The following is a 19,577-nucleotide window of genomic DNA, read 5'->3' as shown; positions in this document are numbered from 1 at the left end:
TTCACCCAAGAAGAGGCAGAAAAATGGCGACCAGCTCCGGTGAGGAATGAATCAGCTCGTTTCCACAGGCTGATACTATCTTTGCATGGAGTTTGCCTCCCTCTGCTGGCCGCTTTTGGGTGTAAGACATGGTTTAAAAAAAAACAGTACAGCAAAATACATTGACGTGATGGAAAGACGCTACAATGCGTCTTTTTTTACGGTGAGGAGGCGGTCCTTTTCTGACGTCACGTACAGACTCGTCACCAACTCAAAAACAAGACTTCCTGAATGTTCAGTCTTAAAACGTAAAATATAGCTATATGCGGTGGAATCTTATTAAAATACACACAGTAGAAGTCATTTGAAGCCATTTTACAAATTATGGACACAACTTGTCCGGGACGTCGGTTGTACTTTCATTTAACAGTTCGCAATTTGACCCAAACTTTCTTGAAAATTGCCTTGTGAAAGATTACGTTTCACTTCACAATGATTTACCTTTTAAACTGATATAATAGTTGTGAATGACAAAACATTTTTTTTTCGGTATAGTTCAATGGTTTTGTGAAGTAATGTGTTTAATGGTCATCTATGAATTTTCCATTGAAAATAAAATTTATATGAAATCTGAATGAATCATGCATGGGTTGTCCAGGCTTAGGAATAGCAATAATGAGGAAAAAGAATGGTGTAAAATAGCTTGAGAGCACCTATCACAGGCAGGTGAGATTGTATTTTTAAAAAAGTGTGTGTGTGATAGAGAGAGAGAGAGAGAGAGAGAGAGAGAGAGAGAGAGAGAGAGAGAGAGAGAGAGAGAGAGAGAGAGAGAGAGAGAGAGAGAGAGAGAGAGAGACTGGTCGTGAGGGGGGGCACTTTCATAATTGTCATCAAATAGTGAGTAGTTTTACTTTATTTGAATGTAATTGAATACATTTAATATTTATTATTGTTGTTGTGCCAATGACCATTTTATATTTGAGTTAATGGTGTACACTTCCAGGTTGAGTGAACGCTGGTGCGTCTGGCTGCTCACATGCAGAAAAAAGTGGTTCTTATCCTGTGCCGGTAAAGTGTCCTTGAGAGTTTTGAAAGGCGCTTACAAATACAATTTATAATTACAGTAAAGTCTCGTTATATCGATATCGGATATATCGATAGTCCCGGTTATATCGATACTATTTCTATGCACGCACGGAGAAAATTACATGCAAACAGGGTCGGATATATCGATAGTCCCGGTTATATCGATATTTTTTCGGACTCCCTTGAATATCGATATAACGAGACTTTACTGTATTATTATTGTTGGTGTTGGTATTATTATTATTATTATTATTATTATTATCTGTATTTTCCACACTATAAAGGTGCGCTTTGCCTTATATGGAAAATGTATTAAAATGTCATTCATTGAAGGTGCGCCTTATAATGTGGTGCACCTTATGGTCTGGAAAATACGGTCATTTACGCTTCTCTCTGTAGGATGGAAGGACAATCGACTCTGGTGTGGCCAAGTTATTATTATAAGTCCCGCCCCTGACCTTAACTTCAATGAGGACCTATAACAACCAAGTATACAATCCAATTTCAATGGATGACTTTGTTCAGAGGGCGGCCCGGTAGTCGAGTGGTTAGCACACTGGCTTCACAGTGCAGAGGTCGCCGGTTCGCGTCCCGGTCCGGCCTCCCTGTGTGGAGTTTACATGTTCTCCCCGGACCCGCGTGGGTTTTCTCCGGGTCCTCCGGTTTCCTCCCACACTCCAAAAACATGCATGGCAGGCAGATTGACCACTCCAAATTGTCCCTAGGTGTGAGTGTGAGAGTGACTGTTGTATGTCTTTGTGTGCCCTGCGATTGGCTGGCAATCAATTCAGGGTGTCCCCCGCCTCGTGCCTAAAGACAGCTGAGATAGGCTCCAGCAACCCCCGCGACCCTAATGAGGAATAAGCGGTACGGAAAATGAGATGAGATGAGACTTTGTTCAGGTGATACCAAAGAGGGTTTCCAATGTTAATTGTAACTTGATTAACAAAATTGCTGTTGGTTAACGTAGTCTGTAAGACTGTGTAAGGAAACAACAGCAAAATAAATACCTTTGTTATTCTGTTTTTGACTTTGGCATGAATCGGTCTCATGATTGACAGGGAGGGGAAAAATATCCATAATATCATATGGCTATGGATTGTGATCTATACCCATAATAATATATGAGTATCGATTGAGTTTCTAGTTTTTTTCACCATGGTCAATGCCTTTCCTCCTTTTCCTTGTGCCAATGTTTCATCTCCATGCTCATCCGCTCATTTGCATACTGAGAGATTTTTCTGGCTGAGTTGACACTGAGCCAGCCAATCAGCACACTCCTGACCTCTACGCATTAGTGTAAGCAGTGAGAGGCAAGCTTAAGTACTCATCAAGCCTCAGTCATTGAGATATGAGTTGGTATATGCAGCAGGATATGTCACATTATGTCTATTCTTTCCCATACTCTATTATTGATAATGTAGCAAACTTTTCTGGCTTTGCCATCGACAGTTTTGTAAATGCCCCAATTTCAAGGCTACAAAGGAATTCTGTTATTCACTCAAATATGTGTAGGGCCTTTTGCTTTCGCTATACTGGATATGTCTATGTATGTCATGTTTTATTCATGTTTCCATATTTGTTTTTATTTTCCTGCAGCAGATGAATCATCAAGACCGACAGGATAGACAACATAAATGTAGAGAAATGAGCGGTTGCATATATGAAGATTATGGTTTCTCATGAGGGAGTTAAGTTTATAAACTAAAATAACTGACAAACTCTGAGCCTATGGGATTCAACAACAAGCAAGATCAATGTGAGCTGTTCATGGCTCACATTTTCCAAAGAGTCATTATTTAATTACCAGTAATAATATATATTTTTTTGCTACTGAAATACCTGCAATGCTAAAATTAGATACATGTATTTATTATCTGTTAAGCGGATAGAACCAGGAACAGAAACATTTGAATGGCTTTCAAAAGTAGTTTAGCTATGGTGGACAATACATATAAAATGAAGTCTCTTGGGGAGGGGTGAAAAAAAAAAAAACAGAACCAAGAATGGCGTAGTATCTTTCACAAAGTATCGATGGGAACAATGACAGGACCCCATAAAGGTAATGAAAAGGTGGAAGGTGTGCAAAACACTGGAAAGGATGTTATGGTTAGGGATATGAATGATTTGAAAGAAGCACTTGGAATTCATTTTTCCCTCTGACACCTGGGCAAAAAAATGGCAGAATGTGTCGTGGCTATAATGACTTGTATTGTCAGGGAAAAAAAAAGAAAAAAGATGAATCACTTTTGGAAAATATGATCAATAGTTTTACTGTGTGGATTACAAGTAAGATTTTTATGGGTTTCACCGTTTTAAGGAAAAATATAAATGTGAAAAAATGACTGTGAGGTTTGGTTATTGCTGTTAAACTGGCAAAAGTTGCTAGTTTTCTTATTGATCTGGCAAACCATGTCTATCTGGAAGAGTCACACTGAATCATTTGGGAGCTGGCAAGCACAGCAAGGTGGCTGCAACTTGATGAAAGCAGGTTGTTCACATAAAGGCCAAAGCCTTGCAGCCATGTGTGTAATTTCGCTAATAGCTTTTATGTCTTTTCTCGGTGAGGGGCGTTCCTTCAGTGACGTCGGGTGAGGACTCGTCACCAACTCAAAAACAAGACTTCCGGAATGTTCAGTGTGAGTCTTAAAACCTAAAATATAGCTATATGCGGTGAATTATTTGTAAAATCCGCTCAGTAGAAGTCATTTGAAGCGATTTTACAAATTAGGGACACAACTTGTCCGGAGACATCGGTTGTCCTTTAAGATTATAAATGAAGACTTCTGAGTGACGTGCCATTGAGTAACTCAATTAGTATACCATTACAATGTTTTATCATGGAAACTATTAGAGCCGCTTCGTCTCTAAATTTGCAAGTTAAAATGCTCCTTTTTTTCCAATTATCCACATTTATTTCGGCTGCAGTCAAGAAAAAACTGTTTTAAATCGGCCTTTTACAGATTACAACCTATTGGCCGAGTGATCAATAAAGCTGTAATTCGTATTTTTGGGGTAGTTTGCCAATGACAAATTGATTGTGATTAATTATCAACATGGGCTGGGTAAAAAGCACACACCAGAAATATATGCCTTTCGTTAAAACAATACGGTTCTCGAGGGTCACTGTCCTGCCTGGCTCATAATCGTTATGCCAGTTATGGAGATGACCATATGGACACCATAGCCAGCCCGAGGCTGAGGTTTGGGATTAAAACTGTGGAGAGAACACGATAAGAAAGGATTTTGAGGGTGAGAAAACAAACAACACAGAATTAAATGTTCTATATCAAACATCCAATGAGGTTGTAACCAGGAATGATTGCCTTGAATCCGAAAAGAGACACGTACTTTTCAGGGCAGCTGTCAGGGTGAAATCACCATAGTTACAATTTGGATTGATATATTTAAAGATGAAATGAAATATTGACTGAGTGGGGCCTCTAAGTCCTTGACTGACCAGTTGTGGACTCTGAAATGCATAACCTAGTCTTGAAGAAATATGCGCAGCGGTGCCATCGATTTAGTTTCGAAGCACAACAACCATGCCTGCTCAGTACTCATGCTCAGTAATGCTTTCATTGTGGGGCAACTCATCTAGAGAGAAGAAGAGTCTGACAGAGAAATGGAACGAGGAGTTCAAAACATTCAGAAATAGATAATTTTAAAACAATCCACTGCTGCATCTTGAATAAATTTAAAGTATGTTTACCCAGGTCACCTTTACATTTGTTGAACTGACACAATGTTCATGCATTTATGGTGCAAAAATGGTGGAGCCCAATGACTGACCACTTCTTTGACAAAACAATGCAATATTTGGTGGTAAAAAAGTAATGTATTCAGAATACATTTTATTGATATTCATTCAGGAACTAGTTTTCTCCATAATTGATCAGGAAAATGTATTTCAATGCCAATCCCTAATCTATATATTAAAAGTCACAATTCGTCAGGTTACATGGGTGAAGTGACACGATGAGCTAAAGCTAGTCCCTAAGAGAGGGAAAACAGTGTGTGCGTGTTAAGGTAAAAATCTATATGATTACGCCTTGAGAATATATACCAGAGTTGTGCTAAATGCCTGTGTGCGTGCGGGTTGATCCTAAAGTGGAGAGAACTACAAATTGTTACCAGGCTGACAGAGGTGAAAGGGCATTCTTGGTTGAATGAGTCGATGGGAAGGTAGTTGAAGCATAAACAACCATGATTGGTTTCGAGATCATGAATTATTACAATACAAGCGTTTGTTAAAGTGGAATGGCACATGCCCAGTGACCTGGGAGATATCAAAAATCCGGAGAAATCGTTTTCTTTCCACCTCACTATTTTGTCGTAGATAAAACCGCAAACCGCTTGTAAGCCTCAAAAATGTTCTAGAACTAGCGGAAAGGAGAAACAAGAAATATAAAAAAAAAACAATTATCAAATTAAGCCAAAGTTCACATAAAGGGGGGTCTTTTACATCAGAGAGCTCAACATTCTAAAGATTGTCTGCCTATATACCTTTATATGGGTGTTTTTTTAAACTCTATTTTTTAAATCTTGTTAACACATGTTCTTAACATTTGACACCCATTGAGGTACGCATATGGAAGCAGATATGTGAATAGATGTAGAGCGGCAATGTTTGGAGAAAACGCAGCCTATGAGAAATCTGGTGAAAGACCAGCGTCTAAACATCCATTCAGGCTGTTAATTTCCCCGGCTGACGTCTTCTCCCCAGCGCACCCTCAAGTAGGTCATTGGTGGCTCATCAGTCCCTCTAAAAGGCCTTCGCATTGAACCACACAGCCTTATTTATCAAAAATAACATCTATTTAAAAGCCAAGCACGCAGCGTGCACAAAGCCAACTGTCTGATTAAATTTCTATGTAAAAGCCCATTACTTAAGTGTTGAGGAGGAAAAAAAACGTACTCCCTTGTGTACGACTGCTTGAGCCGACACCAATTAAGAAGAAGGTTCAAGGCGAGGTTTGAAGGGTGGCGAACTGTTGGGGATGAAAGCTGCTGAATGAAGAGGTGATTTTTTTTTAATACATTTGGAGTGTTGTAATTTTCCATTGGTTGGAAATGAATAGAAATGGAGACCCCATTTCTTTGTTGACTCAAATCTCTTTCATTCATTTAGTTTAATAAACAGGCTGTTTCTGTCAAAAGCAAATTAAATGAAACATTCCTTTTGACATATTTTAATCATACGTCGCCATATTTTCAAAATGGAATTGAAAGGAAAAAAACAGCATCAATCAAAATGTTTAAACCACGATATCAATGATTTGATTACATACTTTCCAATGAGTACTTAAGAATTATTCCATTCCTTTCATTACTTCGCTCCACCTATTTTACCGTGTGCCGTCTTTTGTAAAACATAAATCTCCACAAAAATACTTGCTGAACTTTCACATGAAGTCTAACTAATTAACTTCACTGATTATTACCGGTCCTATTTCATTACAGCACAATGTCCTTTGTGTCTTCCAAACCAATTAAGTCCAATACAGTGTTATCAATTAGAGTAGTCATAGTTTTCATGGGCACGTGGATGAGCAAATAAAAATTGCAGGATTTATTTAACATTAAATGATGAGTAAATCAGACAAATACAGTAAAGTCTCGTTATATCGATAGTACTGCTTATTACGATACTATTTCTATGAACGCAAGGAGAAAATTTACATGCCACAGGATCGGATATATCGATAGTCCGGTTATATCGATATTTTTTCAGACTCCCGAGAATATCGATATAACGAGACTTTACTGTATATTTCTCTCTGTAATGCATCCGACATCACTCCAAAAGATGATACTCCTCATATATTGTATACATTAAATGTTTGAGAAATAGCGTGTGTATGTACACATTAAATTTTGCCAGGTCTATGAAACTGTCCAGTTCAACAGCATCTTTTGAACAACAAAATTGCATGTCAAAGTCAATGTCAAGCTACAATAATACTCAGGCAGCCAGGAAAGGGAGTAGCCCATATACCACATGCGGCCTAATTTCCCCACCGCAGTATTCCTTCCGTGTATATCCAGCTATCTGTCTGTTTGTTTATAGCACCTCAGAGGTTAAGGACTGCCCCGGGTATATTCAAGCAACAACCCAGTGACCTCATGCCTTCCAGAGGTTGGCATCTTGTAGTGCCTGTGTCTGTGCTTCATCGGTTTTTGCACATGGTGTACAGTACATGCACCTATGGCCAAGTTGAAGGCATGGGGCTCGTGTCACTCCAAATATTGTTTGGTTAAATTGTTTTCTGGCTTGATGGCAGGATCTCCATCAGCGTTCTTAGGTTTCTTCAGCCGTCATCTGTACAAAAGTGAAGGTTTCGGATGTTTCGCCTCCTATCCAAGAGGCTTCGTCAGCGCTGACGAAGCCTCTTGGATAGGAGGCGAAACGTCCGAAACCTTCACTTTTGTACAGATGACGGCTGAAGAAACCTTCTCATCGATGGACCACTCCTGTACGACTGAGAGCTTACACAGACGTATCAGCGTTCTTAGAAAATAAGAATGATGCCCCACTAAATACTGAAGCAAAAGCCTTTTAAGACTCGTGATTAACTGTAAATGAATGTGGCTTGATGGCTGTCGCAGTGACAGTAATTCCTTTGCAACAATCAACAAGTTTAACATTACCTCAGTCATGACCTCTTTTTAGCTCCCTGCATAGTCTTGATTTTGAACAACTCTTCATGCTGCCATTTATTTCTATTTCCATCACATCTTCCAGTCTCTTTCACGACGTGCACCACTTCGACAATCCCCCCTCGAGGTTTCAGCATGAGCCATTGAAAGGTCAAAAGTCCTCTTGTCATCTTACATGACTTAATGTATATCAAGCATATCTGGAAGCTTTAACTTATAGACGATGGATGTGACATCCACTGAGAAGTCAAGTGTGTCCTCCCTCGGTCTTCATCGCCGTGTGTTATTTCAAAGTTTCTCAAGAGATACAGCTGTAATTTGTCACCCTCAAGGCGCATGAAGGAGGGCAACATTAAGCGTGGGAGCGAATGTTATCTGCAGTGGAAAATAACTTGTAAAGCAGTCTTTTGAAGGCACGTTTTACTAACAATGAAACATTTTCAACATGGGGAAAAAACAGCAGCTCACCAGGGATTCAATTACACTGTGAACTATCTTATTTTGTCACAGAAGCTAAACATGTTGAACAAACAGCATGTTTAAAAAACTGTTGAAAAACGTTTTTGGTTCAGGACATCGTGCGAATCAACTGTCAAATGTTTGTGTTAAAATTTGGGAGTGTTTGCAAAGGTTTGTAGTATCCACACTCTCTTTGTCCGTTAATGAACTGATCCTGGTTGATCAAATTTCAACATCGGTTTGGTTGAGTATCACATCCCTCTGTGTTTATAGAAAAATACTGGAGGAACACAGCAGCTGCTAAGCTGGCTGTTACGGACGCACACCTGCCACCTGAGTGAGTCATGTCTCTCACACCTTCTCACACACACCTTCTCTCACACACACACACACACACACACACACACACACACACACACACACACACACACACACACACACACACACACACACGCACGCACACAAGCACACACACACTAAATACATAATGGTCACCTTTCCAACTCTATTATGACAAATGTGACCAAACAAATGGTGAAAACAGATTCTTGTCTGTCCACCTCATTTCTGTTCCTCGTGCCGTTCGTGTCATTGAAAAGTTTCAGCTCATTCAAAAGAACAAGCGAGGTGGAGAGGCAGGTGCTCCCTGCTTGCATGCGTGTGTGTACGCCGGGTCAGTGCGGTACTCTCCATATGCCAGCTGTCAGATCAATTCCATCTCACACTGGCATTTCCCTGCACTCATCGTCCATGTCAAGGCAGCCCCTCAACAGCCTTTTATATATTGACTCATTTGTGAAGAATCATTTTCAACAGTTTGAAAACAAATGTGATGAAATGCAGCTTTTATTTATTCATTCATTTAAGTAGAATTATTTTAAGGCAATGCGCTGTTTCGATTGGCAAGTGTTAGTTTTATTACAGTTAAGATAATGACATGGTAGTATTCATAAAGTATACATTAACCTTTCAATGGCTATTTAAAGTGCAAGTTACATGACTTTGATTAATAGCTATTTCAAATGATGCATGACAACAATTGCTCCACAAATTGGTAAAAACTTTTTACCCCCTGAAAAGTTTCCCTTGTTTGTGGAAACATTGTTTTTTGCTATTGATACTGAATGAAGCACCACCCAACGATAAAGTAAGTAGGTGAAAGGTGAAATCAATGCAGACACCATTCTGAATCTGTGAAAGCCACCTGCCAACGAGCTGTGTGGTTTGATCTCTTATATCTTTGATTTGCATCTTTCATCCTGATACACCCGTGTTTTTGTACATGTCCAAATTTATTTATTTTGTTTTTATGCGCATTGTTATGTCACAGTCTTAAGCAAAAAAGGAGCACTGTATACAATATTCTTCTGTCACCCAAGATAAGAAACTAATTAGAGTGAATGAATGAATATATTAATTTAAAAGGTGTAAGAATGACAAAACAATCCTAAACAGGCCACATGAAACTAAAATAAAGAAAAAATACAAATTGTTGACATTTGAACAGGACTAGACAGAAGTCGGGTTGAACACTAACCCGTCCTTCTATTGACTCCACTATTACTAAGAAGCGCTGTATCATCTTTAATATAACAAAAAAGCTTGACATACATACTTGACATACTGAGCGTAGTTATGAAAGGGATAAATGTGTAAATGGTAAATGTAATGGTGACTGTAAATTGGTAAATAAAGTTGTAAATTCTTTATTTAAATAAAGTTGTAAATTCTGGAATAATATTAAAATACAGCCAATTAATTTGTAACAATTTCATACATTTATACAATGAATCTGTCCTATATATTGTATAACTGAATCAGAAAAATAATTTAAAACTTTACAGAGGGGATCAATGAGAAGGTTTCTTCAGCCGTCATCTGTACTTTTTTGAAGGTGTTGGACATTTCGCCTCCTATCTCAATCGGCAGTACATTTGCACCTAAAAGCTAGCAACCACTCATTTGACGACAATGAGGTTAAAAATCTTAGCGAAAGAACAAAGATGGTTTGAAAGGGGAGTAAAAGAAGCGAGAACAACTAAATCCTTAATTAAACCGGTTCGGTGGGGTGAGGTTCAATTTGGATCGTTCATACAATATCCTGCTTAGGCAACACAGGTTAGGCAACATTCGGAATGCTGATGAGGTGATACCGGAGGGAGTAGGGCAAACAGGCCAGTCGTTAATCAGGAATGTAGGAACAATCAGTGGGGCCATAAGGAGTGGTCCTCTGCTCCCCCCAACCTGAGAGTAGGGACCTATCATAGCTGTGTCCGGCGCCGCTATGTCTGGACATTAGGGATATATAAATAGGGCCGATACGACCAGTAAGACTTTAGTTCGCTGACGAAGTTTCTTGGATAGGAGGCGAAACGTCCGACACCTTCAAAAAAGTACAGATGACGGCTGAAGAAACCTTCTCATCGATGGACCACTCCTGTACGACTGAGAGCTTACACAGACGTTTTACAGAGGGGAAGACAAGTAGATACTTTGTGGAACTCACGGGATCGCACAAAGTGCATGGCCTCATACTACTGGAGATGTGTTCAAAATTAATCAAATGAATCAAATCAGTGAGTCGCACTAAACTAGCTAGCATGAAGAAGTGCCTCTAATTCACCAACTTGAACTGTTCTACCATGGTTTTGTTGACATATTGGTCGTCATTTTACAACAGAAGTCAGAGTCCACAAGAGATACACAGAATCACAGCGAACTCTTTGTCCAAGGTCAAGAAAAGCATGCAAAATAATTTCCAAAGCATCAAATATACCACAGGACACAGTGAAGACACCCACACACAAGAGGAAGAAATAGAGCGTAACCAAAACTTTTTCAAGAACTTGATGTCCATCCAAAACTGATGAAAAGACAAGAAAAATCTGGTCAAGGCGGCAGTGAGGGGCCGACAGCTACATTAAAGGAGTTGCAGGAATGGGTGTAAAGCATTGGCTGTTTTGTATCACAAATATGACAATGTTCTCTCACCTTCTTCTTCGCGTACTGTGATACAGACGCTCCCCACATAATAATAATAATAATAATAATAATAATAATAATAATAATAATAATAATAATAATAAATTTATCCAAATATAAAATGGTAATTGGCACAACAACAACAGCAATAATAATAATACATTTATTCACTAACATTCAAATAAAGTAAAACTACTCATTATTTGATGACAATTCACTATCAGAGATGATATGAACGACATACGTTCCGAGTTGTCGTTTGCAAGGTGAATTTGTTCATAATTTGCTTCAGTGCTATATTTTGTATAGAATGTATGTTGAAGTAAAACACTGAATGCGGAAGTATAAAACACAGACGCTCTAACAGTCGTAAAATAAATTCACACCTACTGCAGTACGATGACATAGATCCTTGGGTCTTCAATAAGCCATTACTGAAGCTGCTGGCACGTAATTACTGAATTAGTTTTTGTCAGGCATCGCGCCCTTCTGGAGCGTCAACTGGGAAGAGAGATTTCCTCCCCGCCCACATACTCTGCGCAGCCAATGGTAAGTGAGCTCGGCTGGAAAAAAGCAGTGCAATAACAAATCTAACCTGAAGCGTCTCTATTCGAACATTTTTCGACATACTGTACCCGCAAAAATGTTTGTACGTACAGTTATTCGGAACTCGAATGTTCGTAAGTTGGGGAGTGTCTGTACATCTAATTAGGAATGTATCTTCACTTAAAATGTTCAAGTTACAAAATGATTCAACAGGAAACTGTTGCTTCAAGTTACAAAAGGACTTTCAAGGTACAAAAGTAAAACAACAAAAACAAGTAAGTGGCTGCCTTTCCAGCAGCTCATGTATTTCGTTTTTCTACTTTCATTCCTTTGATCACTTTGCTGCTGTGAAATGTAAATTTCTCCACTGTGAGACTAATAAAGGCATATCCAATCCAATCCAACTTATCATGCGGTATCATCATTATCTGAGGTGAAGCATGATGGTGGCGGTGTCATGCTTTATGACAGTTTTTTTTCTTCTTGAGGTGGGCCCTTAACCAAGGAGGAGGCAACTAAGAACAGATCCAAAGACCAAAAAGTGTTAACACATAACATTCCAGCTTCTGAAAGAAAGCTGAAAATGAAAAACAGAGAGATCCATCATTTTTCAGCAAAACAATAACCCAAAGCCCATATCCATATCATCAAATCCAGAGTCCAATCGAACATTGATTAGACCTGACTCTAATCAAATATCTATGATGTGATTTGGAAGGGAGAATATTTTTCAACCACGAGCAAGTGTGAAGCCTTTTTAGATCCACTTTGACACGTACGCTTCAACTGGAGAACCAAAGACAAAAAAAGTGGACAATTGTGAGTAAAGGAGGTGGAAAACTTGAGTCACCAGGCTGAGTGAAGGCACAAAAGTGGAGCGGCGATAACTGAGTGAGAGAATGTAAGGCAAAGAGCTGGAATGGTGTGTGACTTTGCTCTCATCTGTCATCACCAGCTGAGAGAAAAATTACCTGAAGGAAAAAGCCAAAGAACATGAAAGCCATTGAAATGGACTCAACTATCAGTTGTTAACAGATTTGTCAGAACAACATTTTTCTATTGCTATCAAATAAAAGGCATGTTTCTTCCAATTCAATTATTGCACAATCTTTTAATCGTTTAAACATTTTCCTGTCAATACTGATTTTGTGGACACTTCTCGTGAATTGAAATAACACTCGCTTCACATGGAGGTTGTCCAATCATGACGGGTGAAAACCCGTCAAACAGTTGGACAGCACCCTAATCAAAGGTAAAACATATGCAGCGTTCGCATCATGATGAGAACCAGCATGTACTTGAATGTTCTGCAACTTTGTAGACAAAGTGAAGGGGCTGTAACGGTATGTTTGGTGAGCTGCTTACTGCATACACAGATCTACACACTATTTTGACGAGTGAAATTCACCATATCAGTCATGCATTGCTACTTCCATGAGGGAGAATACCTTTGAGCTTTGACTGGATTTTTTTTCCTTTTCGTATGCTTTGCTAAGAGTAGTTCTTGCCTCGTTGAAACACCCCGATTTTGATTATGATGACAAAGAATGTGAAAGAGACGTAATATAATGTTGTCTGTTTCTCATTCTTTTACAGCAGGGACCCAACAATTTGGTCCACACGTGTATTTGTTTTTAATCGAACATTGTATACATTTTAATGATAATGAAACACAAAGTTCTGTCCTAAAGAAAATGTATTGACATGATTTACAGCAGGAAATCTCAGACAGTTATATTTGTTTCAATGGAGGGAACAGCATTTAAGGATAATCTGGTTGGTGACTCAAAAGTTGACTGCAAGTTTGACAATATGGTTCATATTGTTGTGCACAACTATGGGCACAAATCCTCTTTTATTATATCACCGCTCTAAGTATGTTTCTTTGTAAGCTCAAGTAAAACTTCACATCTGCTACAATAAATTGTGGCATTTGGGCCTCCTAAAACATTTTTAGGGGGGTGGGTGTTCTATCCCCACTCTTAAGAGCTCAAATTAAGGAGTCCCAAATAACAGGTGGTTACGTCAAAATAATTTTGCAAAGTAAAACCAACTTAATTGCAAAAAAATGACCTCCATTTCCACTGACAGCTGGTGTCTTATATAATAATAATACATTTAATTTACAAGCGCCTTTCTGAACACTCAAGGACACTTTACAACAAAGACAACACACAAAACAGTAAAATCATGCATAAAGCAATAAATAATAAAACAGCATAATAAATTAGACCATGTAAGCAAGTTTAAAGAGGTGGGTTTTCAGGTGAGATTTGAAAGTAGGAAGGGAGTCAATGTTGCAGATGTTGGGTGGAAGTGAGTTCCAGAGTTTAGGAGCGGAGCGGCTGAAAGCTCTGCACCCCATCGTTGTGAGATGGGCAGAGGGCGTGTAGAGGTGGAGGGAGGAAGAGGATCTGAGGGCCCGAGTAGGAACGGAGATTTGAATTAGGTCAGACAGATAGGGGGGGGCAAGGTTATGGATGGCTTTAAATGTAAACAGAAGTATCTTGAATTCAATACGGAGTTTAACAGGGAGCCAGTGGAGCTGTTGGAGGACAGGAGTGATGTGGTAAAATGAGGGTTTTTTTGTGATGATCCGGGCTGAGGAATTTTGGACTAGTTGGAGTTCATGGAGACATTTTTGATTGACCCCGAAAAGAAGTGAATTACAATAATCGATACGGGAGGTGACGAGACTGTGGACGAGGATAGCAGTGGTGTGAGGGGTGAGAGAGGGACGGAGACGATTGATATTGCGGAGGTGAAAATATGCAGACCGGGTTATGTTACAGAACACTTTACAGAAAGACCTGCCGGTCTTTCTGTAAAGTCTTTCCAGCTGCCGATATATGTTATTTATGTGGGAGTGAAAAGATAGTGTGCTATCAAGGATGACATCCAGGCTCTTAACCTGAAGGGCGGGGGACACGGTAGAATTGTCAATGGTGAGAGAGAAACTGTTTGCTTTGTGAAGGGTGGATTTTGTACCGACAAGGAGAAGTTCAGTTTTTTCGCTGTTTAGTTTGAGAAATTTATGAGAAAACCAGGATTTGATTTCTGAGAGGCAAAGTGTAAGGGATGCAGGTGGAAGAGAGGCGTCGGGTTTACTGGAGAGGTAGAGCTGGGTGTCATCCGCGAAGCAGTGAAAATGAATTCCAAATTTGCGGAAGATATCACCAAGGGGAAGAAGGTATATAATAAAGAGAAGGGGCCCCAAGACACAACCTTGGGGCACACCAGAAGACACAGGGGAGGACCGTGAAGTGAATGAGGTAATTTGGATAAACTGTGAGCGGCCAGTGAGGTAGGAGTGAAACCAACTGAGTGGGGTGTGTGTCACGCCTAGAGTGGAGAGTCGGTTGAGCAGGATGGGGTGAGAAATGGTGTCAAAGGCCGCAGATAAATCAAGAAGGATGAGAATAGAGAGGGAGCCGGTATCTGCTGCTATGAGAAGGTCGTTCGTGATTTTTATGAGGGCTGATTCAGTGCTGTGGCGGGGACGGAAACCAGACTGGAATTGTTCGTAGAGGTTATTGTGAGTGAGGTGAGAGTGGAGTTGACAGGCGACGGTTTTTTCGAGAATTTTAGCGATAAATGGAAGATGCGAAATTGGACGTAGGTTATTGAAATCATTGAGATCTGAACCAAGTTTTTTCAGGATTGGTGTTACAGCTGCGGTTTTAAGAGGGACAGGAACAATTCCAGTGGACAGTGAGGAGTGAATAATAGCTGAAATAAAAGGGAGGAGAGCAGGTAGACAAGATTTGATGAGGACAGTAGGGAGGGGGTCAAGTTGACAGGTGGAATTCTTGGACTTGGTGATGAGGTCAGAAAGTAAGGAGGGATGAGGGAGTTCAAAAGACGACAGCAGTTGATAGGGAGTAGGAAGGTTGGGGGAGGGGGGGATACAGAGGAGCCGAGGTGCTGGTGGATCTTGTTGATCTTTTCAGTGAAAAACAGAAGTAGTGCGTTGCAGATATCTGAGGAGTGAAAGTGTGGGGGGAGAGAGATAGAGGGTTGAATGATTTTGTTGTATAGGGAAAACAGAGTCCGTGAATTCCCACTGTTAGCATCAATCAGTCCAGAATAGTATTCCGATTTTGCGCGTGTGATAGAGTCCTTGTAGTGGCTGAGGTGAGCTGTGTACATGTCCTGGTGGGTGGTGAGGCCGGTCTTTCTGTAAAGTCTTTCCAGCTGCCGAGTTTTCGCCTTGGTGGAGCGGAGTTGGGCGGTGAACCAAGGGGCGGATCGAGTGAATTGGACTGACCGGGATTTAACAGGAGCAAGGGTGTTGAGCATGTGTGCAAGGTCCGTGTTGTATTGGGAAACAAGTTCATCAGGGGGGGAGTTGTAGTCCGGTTTGAGGTTGGCAGCCATTGCAGTGAGGGTGACAGTGTCAATGTGTTGGATGTTCCGATAAGTGATGATGCGCGGTGGCTTGGGGAGAGAGAGTGTGATGGGAACGTTAAATGAGACGAGGAAATGGTCCGTTACAGGAAGTTCGTTTGCTGTGCAGTTGGTGGGGGTAAAACCACAGCAGCATATTAAGTCCAGGGTATGCCCTTTTATATGCGTGGGGAAATCAGAGAATTGGTGTAAGCCAAAACTCTCCAATGAGGAAATAAAGTCTTTGGTGAGGGGATGGGTGGAATTGTCAATGTGTATGTTGAAGTCCCCAAGGATAATAATATTTGGTGACAGAGTGGAGAGGTGTGTGAGGACGGCTGAGAAGTCTTTTAAAAAGTCACGATGTGGTTTAGGGGGACGATATACAGTGGCTATAACTGTGGGAGATGGACCAGAAATTTGACACGCAAGGCATTCAAATGAGAGAGTTTCCGGGACTGGTACTTGAGTGACTTTCCAGATCTCGCGGTAAAATATCGCGAGACCGCCTCCTCGGCCCGAGAGGCGGGGTTTTGAGAGGTAAACAAACCCAGGTGGCGTCGTGTCGTTCAACTCGGAAAAGTCCCCCGCCGTTTGCCAGGTCTCATTCAAACAGAAGAAGTCCAGCTTACGGTCACTAAGGATGTCTTGGATAAGACAACCCTTACCCGTAAGTGAGCGGATGTTCAGGAGGCCGAAAGTGACGCTGGTGGTGTCATTTTGAGGGGCATTGGCCGACCTAGCCAGGCCGGCCAACACACGGTGTTGCACGGAGCGGCTGTAACCTCTGCGTGGCCGGCGGAAAGATGACCACAGGGAGGTGATATCCTTGGAGTCGTCGAGGTGAAAGTCTCGACGTGATCCGCGGTGGATATACCTCCGGGAAGGGCGGCGAGCGATTTCCGGGAATCGGAAAATCGCCTGTGGCACGCTCGTCCACCGGGAGCGGAGTTCAAGCAGCTCTGACGCCGAATACTGCAGCCGTCCAACGGGTCGTTGGAGGAGCGACATGATAGCAACCAGCAACGTCCAGAGACAGGCAGCGCCCAGGTTAGCCCTCAACAGCGGGTACAGGTGGGTGGAGATCGTACGTGTTCTCGTCCGTGTTCTCGTTCGCGGTCCGGATAAACGACCGGAATCACGAGACGATCCGACAGCCAAAGCGGATTGGAGTTCGACCATAAGTTCCTCTGGTGACTGTCGAGTATTTCCAGTGGTACAGGAATCGTAAAAACCAAAAAGAAGCCAAAATGTTTTATGAACACCCACACGAAGTATGTTGGAGATGGTCAGAGCTGGTAAATTTAGATAGGATGGTCTTAGTCAATAGTGAGTGGCAAAAAGGTGTGAAGTTGTCAAAATACAAGCGTGTTTGGCAGTAAAGCAAATATGTAAATATTCAAGAATAGGTTAATATAAAATCAAATTTAAATTGTATGCTGGACAAAAAAGTGGTCATAGATAAGCATACTGTACAAATAGTGATTTTTGTTTTAGTACTACACGTCATGACATGTCATGACATGTCATGACGTGTATTAGTAATACATGTCACAGAACAACAGTATAGCTTTACTTGTTAAGAGAGCCATATGATGGGACACATTAAATCTTGATAACATACAGAGTATGTTTTCTTTAAAACATTGATTTCAGATGATAGAATGAGCAGAACGAAGTTGCGTCATTCTAACCATTCATGTCCAGGCAGTTGAATGGTACCATTTTGTATTTGTTGACTGCATATTAAGAAAGTGCATTACTCGTTTTGGACATTTTTAAGTTGTTAACCTATTTTCACACTTCAAACATTTGGAATCTGTTTAAGAAATATTTTAAGGTGGCTAGAAATGGACACGGAAGCTGACCATTTCTACTACAGTGGGGCCTTGGCTTACAAGCTTAATTGGTTCCCAGACAGAGTGTGTAAGGCGAAAAGTGTGTTTCCCAACAATTAATTTCCCATAGCAAACCATTAAAATGAGAATAATCTGTTCCCAGGTCTTGATAAAATATAATTTTCAACTAAATAAGCCTTAAAACTACACACAATATACCTTATTCTATGCACAATAAATGTGCTATTTTATTGTAATGAAAGAAATACACTGCACTGTACACTGTAAACCTGAACAGTACTACTGACTAAGGACAACTGACGTCTCCGGACAAATTGTGTCCATAATTTGTAAAACGGCGTCAAATGACTTCTACTGAGCATATTTTACAAAGATTCCACTGCATATAGCTATATTGTACGTTTTAAGACTCGCGCTGAATACTACGGAAGTCTTGTTTTTGAGTTGGTGACGAGTCCGTACGTGACGTCACATCAATCAATCATCACATCAATATATTTTGCTGTACTTGTTTAGTCTGAAAACGTCATGTTGCACCAAAAAGAGCCAGAAGAAGGCGACCAAGCTCCATGTAAGGAATTTATCAGCATGTGGAAATGGGTTGATTAATTCCTCACACGGAGGTTGGCCTCTTTTTTGGTGATACGTTTGCCCCCAATGTTGCCTCAAGATGGCACGGAATAAATTCTTAAATCGATTGCAAACATGTAAGCATTCCTCTTCAGAACTATTTGAATCAACTGGATGTGTAACATGAAAGCATATTCTCAGAATCTGAAGCCATTGTTTTGATTGTCCAGCAATGCAAGACGTCTTGGCGTGACGTCACGAACTGGGGGCAGGACTTTCTAAAAATGCCAATTCGCAGCTCAATTTTTTTCAGATTTTGGACACTTTAAGTCATTTTTATTGGTGTTTTGCATTTGAATAAAAATATCATACTGCGTGTTTTGAGTATTTTAGATGCTATGAAACATTTTTCTGATGTCAGTAGGAAACAAAAAAGTGACATCGGTTGTCCTTGAAGGTCATTAAGGTCCGTAAACTCAAAAGCCGATTTTGTGTTTCAAAAACTCAAACGTTTTGAGTTTCCTGAATGAGTCATGCGTTTTTAATTTGCAGTAGATCAATACTTTTGAGTTAATGGCAATCGTTTACTCAAATCTTTTGAGCAAACGGCTGAATCAGGCAGAGACCAACGGATTATTTATCTTAAATTAGGGTGGAAAGAGAAAAAATATTATTTAATTCATATATATATATATATATATATATATATATATATATATATATATATATATATATATATATATATATATATATAGTACAAGGACCCAGTGTGTCAATGCTGTAGTTGCTGCACAAGACGGAATATTTTGGAAAGTCCGTTTGGGGCTCTTGTCGCCTTTGAAAGCTCGCAAATATGCTAGTTTGTGGTCGTGCTTGCGACTGATGTCATCATCCACTGCTGCATTATCTGAGCCAAGGACTTCTCCTAATGTCACGAGATCTTCAGTGGTAAGTGGGAATGTTTCTTAAACATCTTGTTTGTCGAAAGACACAGCAGTGTTATTAAGAGAATTGTACCGCACAGGTTTTTTTCAGCGGTGATGGAGTAAT

General features: G+C 40.3%; 1 protein-coding gene across 4 annotated transcripts in view; it reads right to left on the bottom strand.

Moving 5' to 3' along the window:
• Positions 1 to 19,577, bottom strand: part of cdkal1 (CDKAL1 threonylcarbamoyladenosine tRNA methylthiotransferase) — a 304,188-nt gene that overhangs the window by 213,787 nt on the left and 70,824 nt on the right. The gene's annotated exons all lie outside the window — the stretch shown is intronic.

This window comes from Hippocampus bargibanti, linkage group LG06 (assembly GCF_051943395.1).
Source record: "Hippocampus bargibanti isolate YZ-2025 linkage group LG06, ASM5194339v1, whole genome shotgun sequence".
NCBI lineage: Eukaryota > Metazoa > Chordata > Actinopteri > Syngnathiformes > Syngnathidae > Hippocampus > Hippocampus bargibanti.
This window is presented reverse-complemented; position numbering and strand designations above follow the sequence as displayed.